The following is a 13,147-nucleotide window of genomic DNA, read 5'->3' as shown; positions in this document are numbered from 1 at the left end:
TCAAGCTGCTACAGATGCATCGGTGGGGCTTGTTGGGGTAGGTAAGACATAGCAAATGACAAAATCTATTCCATAACATCACAAACACAGACCCCGTGATTTACATACTTACATCCAACTGCACATGTTGTGTTTTTTGTTGTTGTGGCGAGCTGCAGACACTAACAAAGGCAGATGTAGCTGGTCGGTTCTATTGGATTTCCAACAGCTGTTTAAGGAAGCCAGGGGCTATATAACAGTTCTGCATAGGTCTTTGAAACAACAGCCACAAAAATACAACAGAAATCTGGGTAAGAATAGCTTACTTGCTGCTTGAGTAAAGGACAACTTGGTATTCGTACTGCCAGTTGAATTGTACACTAGTTCCGTTCTGGTGATTGGGCAGCATCCTTGGGTGAAAATGGAAGTAGCAGCCCAAATTTAAATGTGTAATGTATAATTTTGTTATCCAACAGAGGTGGGAGGGTTCAAGGAGGAACAGATAGGTATAGTGCTATTGCTGCTGCATTACATTTACATAACAGTAAGGCTAGCCCTAGGCTAGATTTTCCTTCCATTTAAGTCTGAGAGAGGCATTAACTAGCATAACTGCATTGTAAACACTGCATGCAAGAATGTGATGAAGGTTAGATGTAAATAGTTTTCTAAAACTTGGAAATGGGTTATTGATTGCAGCTAATTTTTATATGATGACTTTTGAGCAACTCTTTGGAAATAAAATAGGCCTTACCAGTAGAAAAAAAATCTAGTCTGAAGTATTTATTGTTGATTCTTCTTATATTATCTTCTCAGTTATGTGTACTATTATTATTATTATAATATTTTATCTCACCTTTTATATGGTGGGATAAAATATATATATCTCAAGGCAGCAAACATACCTAATACTCCTGCCTCCTATTTTCTTCACAACAACCTTGCAAGGTGGGTTGGGCTGAGAGAGAGTGACTGGCCCAGTCACCCACCCGGCTTTTGTGCCTAAGGAAGGCCTAGAGCTTACAGCCTCCTGGTTTCTAGGCCAGCACCTTACCCACTACTCCAAACTGGCTCTTTTTTTTTTTTTTAAAGAAGATGCTGGGTAATGTTGAAGTCTTGACAACCTTCATCCCACAAATAAATATTTAGAAGCTTTTAGGAAGAAATCTTCAAAAATTGTCGAATTCAAACTAATAAAACAAAACCTATACTCTAAACCAGCCTTCCCCAGTTTGTTCCTCCTCTTGATGGGTTAGATATCAACTCCCACAATTCCCATGCTGGGCAGGTGATTATGGAAGATGAAGCTCAATATATCTGAAAAATATAAATTAGGCAGGGGTCTTAAACTTTGTAGGACTGTGAGCCCCTAAAATAACAAATGAATTTCTATGTCCTCCACATTCTAAGAAATACAGCTATCAGATAGTATCCCTACTGTCCTTGGACGAGGCAGCTGTCCCGATACAGTAAGAGTGCAGTCTGGCAAAGATTCAGCTGTGCATCAGTGCAGCAACCTGGTGTACCCAAAGCTGTATTGGCCTATGTCTGCAAAGCCAGAGCTTGCCAGGTTGCCCTTTCACTCTTCCTGGAAGACCTTTATTGGCTTTACTGAATTTAGGATTTGGCAAAGAGAATTATTTTACATAGACAGGAGGAAATGTATATTTCTGATGTGAAAGAGTGGGTTCAAGAGATGTCTTCTTTACCCATTTTTGAAATGTCTTTATATGGTGCCTGGATACTTGAATGACTGCCTACTCCAACTAGAACTAGCATTACAGTACTGATTAGATTGACTAGGAAGAACCTGCAATAAATCCCATGTTTCTGGGAGGTCGGGGGTGTGTGTGTGAAGCAAGAAGATGTTGCTTTTCTGTGGCAGTGCTGACACTGTGCAATTAGTGGAAATAAGGCTAGCCCCCTATTTATTGATGTTCCAGAAAGTGCTGAAGATGGAGTTGTTTCAGGGAGCCTTCTCCTGATTTTATAATGCTATCTTTAATTCTCCTTTTTATTGTTTCTACTTTTGTGTTTTTGTTTGGTGCTACTTTTATTGTTGTCATTTGTGAATTTTTATCTGGTTTTATGTATTACCCTGGATGTTTTAAATTGTTCTATTATATTTTATACGAGTCTCCCAAAGTCTTTTTGATTGTGGCAGGGTAATAAATCTAGACAAAGGACTGAACTAATTTAATTCTGTTATTATATGGATCTCTTTTTTTCTTTTCCTTCCCTTCCCTACTATGTATAACTTTTTTGTATGATTGCTGTTGTATTATGCTTTTTGTGTTTGTTATATTTCACTAATAAAATTAGTGAAATATAACTAATATTTTTTTAAAAAGCCATTATCCACAAAAGTGTCTTTAAGGTCTCATACCTACTGAGAGAGACATGCCACTGCCCTTTGGTCGTTAGTCAGCCTCTGTGGCCATTTTACCTCCATCCTCTTACAACAGTAGCTAAAATGCTAGGTATGTTCAACTACATAAAACTTGCTGAGTACTCTAGAATTAAGGCAGACTTTCCACACAATTGTGCTGGAGTTTAACCCCTACTCTGGGGCATATCCTGCACTGATGCCTCCTTGTGTGTCTATAATAATAATGTCCAAATTAGAATTTGTCAGACCTTACCTCTAAGATACTGGGTGCCAAAGCATTATCCATTTTACACAATGGGTCAGATTAAATGTGGGAAGTTTTTATTTCAATACATAAAACGACAACGTAAAACTTTAAATCATGTTACAGTGGCCTATAGGAACTGTCCCACCTGTTTCTCCCCACAAAACAATGGATTACCATGAGCAGGACGACTGGATATGTAGCTTTTCATGCAGTAAGCATGGGGAAGGAAGCGTATTTCATGTATGTTCCTGCACGCTGTTAGGGTGATAATTAGTGAGGACTAATTTTGATTGATAAAGACAAATTTAATCCATGGGGCTGTAAGTTAATTTTTATTATATGTTTTGGATTATTACCATAATACAGATTTATAAAGCAATTATTAAAATGGAGTGGTAATTATTTTAATAATAAAAGGTAATGTTTAATTTAACCATAACCTCTTTCACATTTCCCTATTTCTAACAGGCCCAACTGCGCAGTTGTTTAGAAGGGCCTTGAAGAACTGGCTCTTTGCCCAGGCCTTTGGTGAGGGAGAAGGCCCTTTGTTTCATCCTTGTCTGGCCTGTCGTTCTTGCCACGTTTATTTATTTATTTAAAACGGAATATTATTGTATCTTCCTTGTTTTAGTTGTTGTGAGCTGCCCAGACTTGCTGGGAATTGGGTGGCATGAAAATTTGATTATAAAATAAATAAATACAGGGCACCTATATTCAGACTGTCCACATGCATTGATTGATCACATGCTTGTTATACAATCACTCAATGAACAATTATTTGCAAAAAAAAAAAGAGAGAGAGAGAAGAAAAGGAAGCTTCTGAAGCAATTTAGAGGAAGCTATACTTTAAAAAGCCCATTCATACTAAGCATAAATTCTGAAATGGCATATAAACCGATATTTTATTTACTTCAGGTTAGTCATACAAAGGCATATGGCCAAAATATTAGCTTTCATTTATTCTGCTATTTCCTTCACCAAAAGCCAGCCACAGCTAATGGTTTAATATTTTCTAGATATGGTGGTTGTGTTTTGGTTTAGCTGGAAACAGTGAACAATAGGATTATTTTTCCTTTAGCTGTATGATCTCCTACTCCTCTTCCTCCTCTGAGGCTCAAAATTTTTTAAAAATGATTTCTACAACCCAGAGCTAGAGGACAGAGTATAAACTGAAGTAAATAGAAAGTAATAATATTTCATCTTTTGAATATTCTTTACCATTGATTTTCTATACAACTTGTCCTTCCATTCCCCCCCCCCCCAATGTCTTGGTTTCTTTTCTTTCAGATATGAGTAAGCAGGGAGGGGAAGGAAAGAGACCTGCAGCTTGTCAGGCTTGCTCAAACTCCATCTGGCTTTTAAATCTGCTTGTTAGCATGTATATTACACAATAGATTACAAGATACAAAAGGATCACATGAAGTGAGATCTGCAAACAATGTGTGGAGAAAATACTACTCACAAATCCTGTTATTGTCACTGGAATTTCTGCATGTGACTTGCTATGCATCCATTTTATAGAAAAAGGCTTATGAGATTTTAGTAAGAGACTTTTAGAGAAGAGCAGAAAATGTCCTTGGTGGGATTAAACTACAGTATATTGTTTCATTTCCACCCAAACGTTTAACAATTTAGATGTATTTCTATGCTTGTAATATAAACAAAAAATCTGCATATTTTATTATAATGGAACTGTATTTTTGAAGTGTTTTGGTAAAAAAAAAAAGATGCTCAATCTAAACAAGTTTGATTGTTTCTGAATCGTAATTGTAGTGAATAATTCACTGACTTCATCTAAAGTGAATGCCTCCTTGCCAGGATGGGATGAGATGGCAGTAATAAGATATTTTTTGGTACTGTCTTGATTAAATCAAGGCAAGGATGCTTTTCTTTACCCCTTCAAATCCCATAGCAAATGGTAACCCATTTTAAAGTGTTATTTTATCGGCAGCTTTCCCAACTTCAGATGGGCACACCCTAAGGATCCAGGACTGCACATGCCTCCAGAAAGAAAAGATGTTACTAAATTATAATTTTTGTGTAAGAGAAAATTACTAAGCTAGCTACTGGAGAGCAGTACATTAACTACAGTTAATTTTAATGAAATGTAAGAAAGGATATTTTGTTTTTGTTCTAGCACTACCAGTACCTTTTACAATATGGCTCAGAGTTGCTCATTCCTGCCCTGGCTATGGTTCTCCAGAAGTGCTGGGGCAGCAACTTTTAAGAAGACTCCTCCATCATGGCTAAGAAATCTGAGAGTTCACAAATCACTTCCTTATCTTGCCATGAAAATTGCATGAATATGTCCATGAAGTTACCTGGAGGCATGCTTTAATTGAAGAAGATTTTATTTGATCTAAATCTTGTCAAAAGGCAACAGGAATCTGGAGTATCTACATTCCACTTAAATGCTAAGTGAGCCTTGCTAGTGAAATAGTCAAAATAGGGAACTAATAATGGGTCATAAGTGCCCTGCAGCTGTGCCCTAAGCCAGTTTAACAGGATTTCAGATCTAAAGAGGAATAATGTTATGTGAAGGAGGTTGTGTGGTTTTTCTCTCTCCTTCTGTGCTATTGCCTCTATAACCACATCCTATGAATCCTCTCAAAATCATCCTTCCACATGTCAGTTCCTGTTTTGATCTAACAGTGCCATCTAAAACAGGATAGTTTATCTTCCTATATATAAGATCCAGCCTAGTCTGAAGCTGATCAATACGTAAAAACCTAAGTATTAGTTGAAGCAAAAAAAAAAAAAGCATTTAATAAAGAAAGAATGAATGGAAGTTTCAAGAAACCATTCTCCTGAATATTCTTTTAGCCAACTCTCATCACTTTGTCTTCAAACTAGCTTTGGCAGCAATTGTGCTCCTACTGTTCTGGGCCATCATCAACAGATTAAAAAACTGCAACAAAAGGCATAAGACTACGTGAAGAGTCCTGCTGGAATAGATTGTGAAGCCATCTATTCCAGTATCTTGTTCCCACAGTAGCCAAGCACATTTCTGTGAGAAACGGTTATGGAAGACATGAGCATAATATCAGCTATTACTTTTCTTCCCCTTTAACTAGTATTGAGAAGCAAATAATACTTCTGATACAGGAGGTAATATATAGCTATAATGACTATAGCCATTGGAAGCAATAACTTCAATGAAGCTGTCTAATCCCATTTTAAAGCTGTAAACATTGTTGGCTATCACTATTTTGGTAGCAAATTCCATAGTTGGGCTATGTGTTGTTTCAAAATGCATATTTCTTTGTTTTGAATATCCCACCATTCAGGTTTCTTCTTATAAGAAACAGACAAAACCTTTTTTCTATTTAATTAAATAGCTTGAGGGACGTATCTTTGCCAGATACCAGACACTCAATGAAGTAGGTGCCAGGCAAGTCTCCTAGAGAGGATATTCCAGAAATAGGAAGCCACCAGTACAAAGCCTGGATCTTAGTAGCTATCTTCTGCAAGTCCACATTAGAGAGCAGGCAAAGCAAGGCTGACAATAATCCTAGGCCTGAGGTGGGGGTATTGAAGCAGAGATGTCCTTCAGGTACTATGATCCCAAGTCAAGAACAGCATTTATAGATTATTATCCAGAAGCCCTGAATTCCCAAACTATTAACTCCCTCTTGCCCATACCACTCTGAAAAATAAGGTGAACATTTTGGGCCCAGGCCTTTCCAGTGAAGTCAACCAAGACTAGGGGCTGAACTGTGACTCCTACCCCTTTAAAAGTTGCCTTTCCCTTTAATTGCACCTGGAAATGAACAGATACCAGTGAAGATCATTGGTTATTATACTGATGTAATATATTCATATTCATTTCCAATCAGTACTCTGCTTGCTATCATTGATGCAACAGACTTAACTGGGTCAACAACAGCTCCTGCATTAGATATAGAAACAATCAGAAACCCAGGGAATTCTAGCTTAGGGGGGAAGTTATTTTACTTGCATGCTGTTCAAATGTTCATGTTCATCTTGTTCAAATCTGGAAGAAAATTTAGCTTCCCATGTCTGTACAAAAACAAGTCTGGAGTGGCTCCTCAGAAATGTGCTGCTTTAGCATTTCTATCTCTTTTTTCTTTACAGCTCACCCCATAGCTGCAAAGGGAGCTGCACATAGGTAGAAATATCAGGAGAAAGGAGAGTGGCATGGCTAAGACACTTCCTCTCCATCTGTAGATGCTTGGGAGAATAGATATTTAGCACTAGATGTATTTGAGTTTGTTGGGTGAACATACTGTAGCTGTGACAAAGTCTATAGTTTCTAGGGCCCAGAAATAAGAATGTTTTTCATAATCTAGTCTATTGAAAACACCTTTCAACTGTGATTCATGGGTATGAATGAACATTTAAAAATCATAAGAAAATTATGTTATAGCTTCTATAATCTATAATGCAGAGCTATATAATATTCCATATACAGGTAGTCCTCACTTAATGACCGTTTGTTTAACGATGATCTTTACAATGGCCTTGGAAAAAGTGCTTTACAACCTGTAAAAGACGCACTTATGACTATCACAAACTGCCACACTCCCCCGCAGTCATGTGATTGTGATTTGTGACCTTTTTTACGATGGTGGTGAAGTGAAGCACCATAGTTGTTAAGCGAATCACATGGTCGTTAAGCAAATTCCAGCAAAAAAGTCCATTGGGGAAGCTGGATTTGTTTAACGACCACCTGATTTGCTTAACAATCGCATGATTTGCTTAATAACCATGGTGATTCGCTAATGACTGTCATAAAAATGGTTGTAAAATCAGGTTCGCTCATGTGGTAACTCATTTAATGACTGCCTTGCTTAATGACCAATTTTCCAGTCCCTATTGTGGTCATTAAGTGAGGACTACCTGTACTGCTTTTCAGTGCTTTATATTTATACGGTTGTCTTCTTTATTCCCAGCTGAAATGTGGTGCCAGAGGAACCGCTTAGAAAACAGCTTTCAAGTAATGTTTACTAAAGTTGAATGTTCTGAGGATGGCTGTATTGAGGACAAATGCCAGTTGGTATAGTATACTAAAACTATTTCTGAGGTTTTGAGGAATAAAAATTGAGGTTATATGGGTCTTATTCATGCTTTAAAACTTAGAAATTTCAGGGCCCACAACTCTGCCAAGCAAACATGGAAACCTTGTCATTTGGTGGAAAATGCTTGTTGCTATTCAAGCTGAAGATGCTGATATTAATTTGTTTATTTATTTATTTATAAGGCTACCCAACTCATACCAGTGTGACTCTGGGCAGTGTTCAGCATATAAAGAAAAGAAAAACAAATCTCCACATAACAATAAATACTACAATATATAAATACAAAATATAAAATATAAAATGGCAACCAAGCACATAACAAAACAATCACAAGGGGATTCCCACTCAACTGGTCCATAATGCCTGGGGGAAAAGTCAGGTCCTAATGGTTTTCCTAAAGGTGAGAAGAGTTGGGGCCTGTCAAATATTGGGGGCGGGGATCATTCTAGAAAACAGCATCAACTATAGAAAAGGCATGCTTCCTAGGCTCCATAAGATGACAAGATTTGAAAGAAGGAACCTGGAACGTGTTCTCCTATGGGAGCGTGTGGAGCGGGCAGATGTTTTTGGGAGAAGGTGATCCCTCAGGTAATATGGCCCTATGTCATGCAGGGTTTTAAAGGTAATAACCAGCACCTTGAATTGCACCTGGAAACCTACTGGGAGCCAGTGCAGCTTGCAGAGTAGAGGTGTTACATGGGCATAATGAGATGTTCCATGGCTGCTGCATTCTCGACCAATTGAAGCTTCTGGATGGTTTTCAAGGGCAGAACTATGTAGAGCACTTTGCAACAATCCAATCAGAAGGTGACCAAGATGTGAGTGACCATGAGCAGGGCCTCCTGTTCAAGAATAGGTGCAACTGGCGCACAAGACGCAGTTGTTCAAAGATGCCCCTGGCCACAGCTGCTTCCTGCTCTTTGAGCAGGAGCTGTGAGTCCAGGAGAACCCCCAGACTGCGTACCAAGTTTGAATGGGGTAGTTCCACCTCATCCAGCACCAAAGGTGAAAACACTGCACTCCCGGATCTGAGGGACCCAGAACCCACCGCCACTCAGTCTTGGCAGGGTTGACCCACAACCTGTCCTTCCCCATCTAGACCCTCACAGCCGCTGGGAAAGAACCTTGATAGCTTCACTTGGAAGGCCAGGGACAGAGATGTATAATTGGCTATAATCTGTATATCTGTGATATCTCAGCCGCAACTGGCAGATGACCTCCCCCAGAGGCTTCTTGCAGATGTTAAAAAGTAGGGGAAGGGCAGAGCCCTGTGGCATCACGTAAAACAAGGAACTAGGGCTTGACCACTTGCCTCTCACCAAGACTGACTGGAACCAGCCTTGGAGGAAGGTGGAGAACCACTGCAAACAATGCCTCATTTCCAACCTTCCAGAAGAATACCACAGTCAATGGTATTGAAGGTCACCAAGAGATCAAAGAAAGCTAGGATGGACACACCACCCCCATCCCAAATTCACCAGAGGTCAATGACAAGCACAAACAAAGCTGTCTCTGTACTGTACCCAGGTCTGAATCCTGACTGGAAAGGGTCCAGATAATCTGATTCCTCCAGGGGCCTCTGAAGCTGAAGGCCAACCACCTTCTCAACAACCTTCCCTAAAGAGGTTGGAAAATTGTCCAGGTTAGCTGGGTCCAAGGATGGCCTCCTGAAGAGGGGGTGCATCACTGCCTCTTTCAGAGCTGGTAGGACCGCCCCCTCTCTCAGAGAAGCATTTACTACCACATGGATCCACTCACATACTTCCTTCCTGGTGGCCCTGACCTACCAGGAGAGGCATGGATCTAATACACAGGTGGCCACACCCACAGCTCCAAGGATCCTGTCCACTTCCTCGGGACCAACAGGCTCAAACTCCTCCCAGATAACATCAGAAAATCGTGCCTCTGTCACCTCCATAGGACCTGCCCAACTGGAGTCCAACTCAGAGCGAATTTGAGCGATTTTATCCACTAGATGTTGAGAATACAGGTAGTCCTCACTTAATGATGGTAATTGGGACTGGCAACTCTATTGCTAAGTGATGCAGTCATAAAGCGCGACATCACATCACCATGCTGACTTCAGATAACAATTACAGCAGTTCCAGTTGCCGTTGTTAGGTAAATTCTACATGGTTGCAGCGTCCCATGATCATGTGATCACCATTTGTGACCTCCTGCCAGCTTCCCTGTTGACTTTGCTTGTTGGAAGCTGGCAGTGAAGGTCGCAAATGATGACCACGTGACTGTGGGTTGCTATGACTTCCGTAATTGCGAATCAGTTGCCAAGTGCCTGAATCACAATACTGTGATTACAGGGACGCTGCGATGGATGCAACTACAAGGAACAATCATGAGTCCCCTCGTTTAGTGCTGTTGGAACTTTGAATGGTCACTGAACAAGGACTATCTGTATTCCTCATAGCAACCTCACAGGTGCTCCACCAATCCATCCTGACCCAGAAGGGACTGGGTTGCCCTGACCAGGGCCGCCGGCCAACAGTGATTGGGCTTTTGTTTTTGGTTTGCCTCAGTTTCAGTAATGAACATATAGATCCTGTGTTTAGCAGCATGAATAATATCTGTTTGGGGTTGCAGTGTGGAATTGAAACAATTACAGATAAACCTGAATTATATGATGCAACTGCACTGCCCAACTATCATTTGTCTCATGAGCCTGACCTGTAATAATTGCCTTCTATAATCCCATCTGTTATGAAATGTTAAAAAGAAAGCAGGTGAAACTTGTAAATATTATCCTGCAAGATTAACTACAACCTGTAAAAAAATAGCAGCTTTTGCTAAAAATAACTATAAAACATGATGCAAAGAAACACAAGAGATAGATTTATAGAATGGAAGGGTTGGAAGAATCTTGGAGACCATCTGAGCAGGTACCACTAATCCAGCCTTCGTTTAAATACTGTACCTCCAGTGAAGGAGAGTCACCTTACCCTGAAGCAGTCCCTTTTCACCGCTGAGAAACTTAAAATCACCTTGGTACCACTCAGTCTTTGAGTGTAAAGTCAAACTTAATTGTAAGAAGCAAAATAAACTCGCCCACAATTGCCACCTTTTGACTCAACACCAATTCCTGGGAACTTGGATGATACTTTAAAGTAGTGAGCAATTGAGTCTAAAGTCTATCAACTTTTCTAGTCATCTGTTCTTACTGTTTTTATGAATTTACACTGTTTTAAACCATATTTCTGTCTGTGACATTATTTTAATGTATTTTTAATACTAAAAGTCAGCATGTTTAGTTGAAACACATCTTGCTAACTCCAATGGCTTTACCATTGGTAAACTGCCATCATCATTCTATGAGGCATATATAAGATTGATTTTAAAACTGGGTAAGGATCCTAAATTTTGTGTCAGTTATAGACCTATTTCATTAATTAATGTGGATACCAAGATTTTAACTACCACATTGGCTCGATGCTTGCATAAGGTCTTGCCAGATATAATTCACCCCTCCCACACTGAGTTTATCAAAAATCATCAGGCATCAGATAATTTATGGTTACTATTTGATGTAATGGATATAGCCATGGATAGAATGGTCTCTGCAATATTAGTATCTTTAGATGAAGAAAAAGCCTTTGATTTGGTTTGGATTAAATTTTTAAAGTAAGTGATGATTAGGTATGGTTTTTCACAGGAGTTTGTCCAAGTGGATTGAGATTTATTATCTGCAACCTTGTGCCAGAGTTATAACAAATCAAACGATTTCAGATTTGTTCCAGTTACAATGTGGTACATGGCACTTTCTCCTTTGCTATTTAATTTGATTCTTGAACCTTTGGCTGCCATGGTAAGGCAATCTTTAAATATTAAGGGTAGTACATTGGTAGGGTGTGTGTATAAATTATTTCCATATGCTGATGATATTTTGGCAATTTTGGACTTATATTCTATTTCTTCGCCTAATTTTATAAAGGTTGTACAGTATTTTGGAAAGTATTCTGGTTTTAAGATAAATCAGGATTAATCTTGTTTATTTCCCTGGGCTCTAATATATCAATACAGTTATGTAAATAAATTGGTTTTGTGATTTCTACTGATTATATAAAATATTTGAAGCTTTATATACCCAAAAAGTATTTCTCAATATGTGGAAATATGCTGAAACTTTTAGAAAGGGCTGAACTGGATATTATTAGATGGCTTAAAATTCCTTTAAGCTTGTGGGGCAAAGTTAATGTTATTAAAATGAATATTGTCCCTTGTTTGATTTATGTTCCTAGAGGTACTCCTATGTTAATATCAAATAAATAAGTTGCTTAGGAAATTTATTTGGTATAGTGGACAATCAAGGTTTTCCTTAGCTAAACAGATTACCATTTGAGAAAGGTAATTTTAATCTATTTGACTTGCAAAAATGCCATTGAGCCAATATTTTATCAGCCATCTGTTGGTGGAATGAAATTTAATTGAATATTATTCCTGATGGGCTAAGTTGGAAAATCTATTTCCTTTGCAATCATGGCAAATGCTTCAAACAACATATAGAGGAAAAGGTGTTTTATTTCCAGGAGTATGAGCAGTGAGAAATCTGTGGGCCATATTGGGATGTAAACTGAGTTTTGATATTGAGACTCATGAATATCTAACTCTATAGAAAAATTCTATTTTGAAAATTGGTGGTACAGGCGGTCCTCGCTTAACAACCCCTTGTTCAACAATCGTTCAAACTTGCAACAGTGCTGAATGAGTGGTACTTATGACCAGTCCTCGAAGCTCCAGCTGTTGCAGGATCCCATGGTCAATGGTTGCCATTTGCCACCTTCTTTGCCAGCTTCCTACAAGCAAAGTCAGTGGGGAAGCCAGCAGGAGGTCACAAATGGTGGCCACATGACATCCTCACTTAACGATCCACAGTGATTTCCTTAACGATGGCAACTGGGAAGTGCCGGAACTGCTGTTGCTAAGTGATGTGGTCCCGTGATGTCGTGTTTTATGACGTTGTTTAGCGACAAAAATTCCAGTTTTAATTGTCTTCATTAACTGAGGACTACCTGCAAATCATTTTATTGGAAAGCTTGGGCAGAAACTGGGATTTTGACTTTAAATCAACTACTATGTAATGATTATTTTAAGGATCTTCCCTGACTTCAAACTGAATTTGGTCTTCCCAATTCGCAGTAGTGGAGGTATCTTCAGCTTAACCATGTTCTAATGGATAAATATGGACCAGATGCTTTGGCTGCCTCAAAGGCACCTGAGTTTCTTTCCTACTTGATGGAATCCATGACAGAAATAAAACTTGTAACCGATCTCTATCAAAAGCTCAAGAATATTTTTAGAGTGGACATTTCTGGGATATTTCAAACATGGATTACATAACTGGAATTTCCAAAAAAGCCACATCAGTGGCTTCATGTCCTTTAAAATGGTATCTATAGAATTGAGATTAAGATTGATTAATCAAAATATTTTATTTAGGATTGATTGGACTTCCTAAAGAATGCATTTGAAAGACTGGACACCAGA

The sequence above is a fragment of the Python bivittatus genome, unplaced genomic scaffold (genome assembly GCF_059951505.1).
Source record: "Python bivittatus isolate LINGU-HERP-01145 unplaced genomic scaffold, Pbiv_v1 ctg000840_np1212, whole genome shotgun sequence".
In the NCBI taxonomy this organism is placed as follows: Eukaryota; Metazoa; Chordata; class Lepidosauria; order Squamata; family Pythonidae; genus Python; species Python bivittatus.
The sequence above is the reverse complement of the archived record's forward strand: the minus strand, read 5'-3'. Positions refer to the sequence as shown.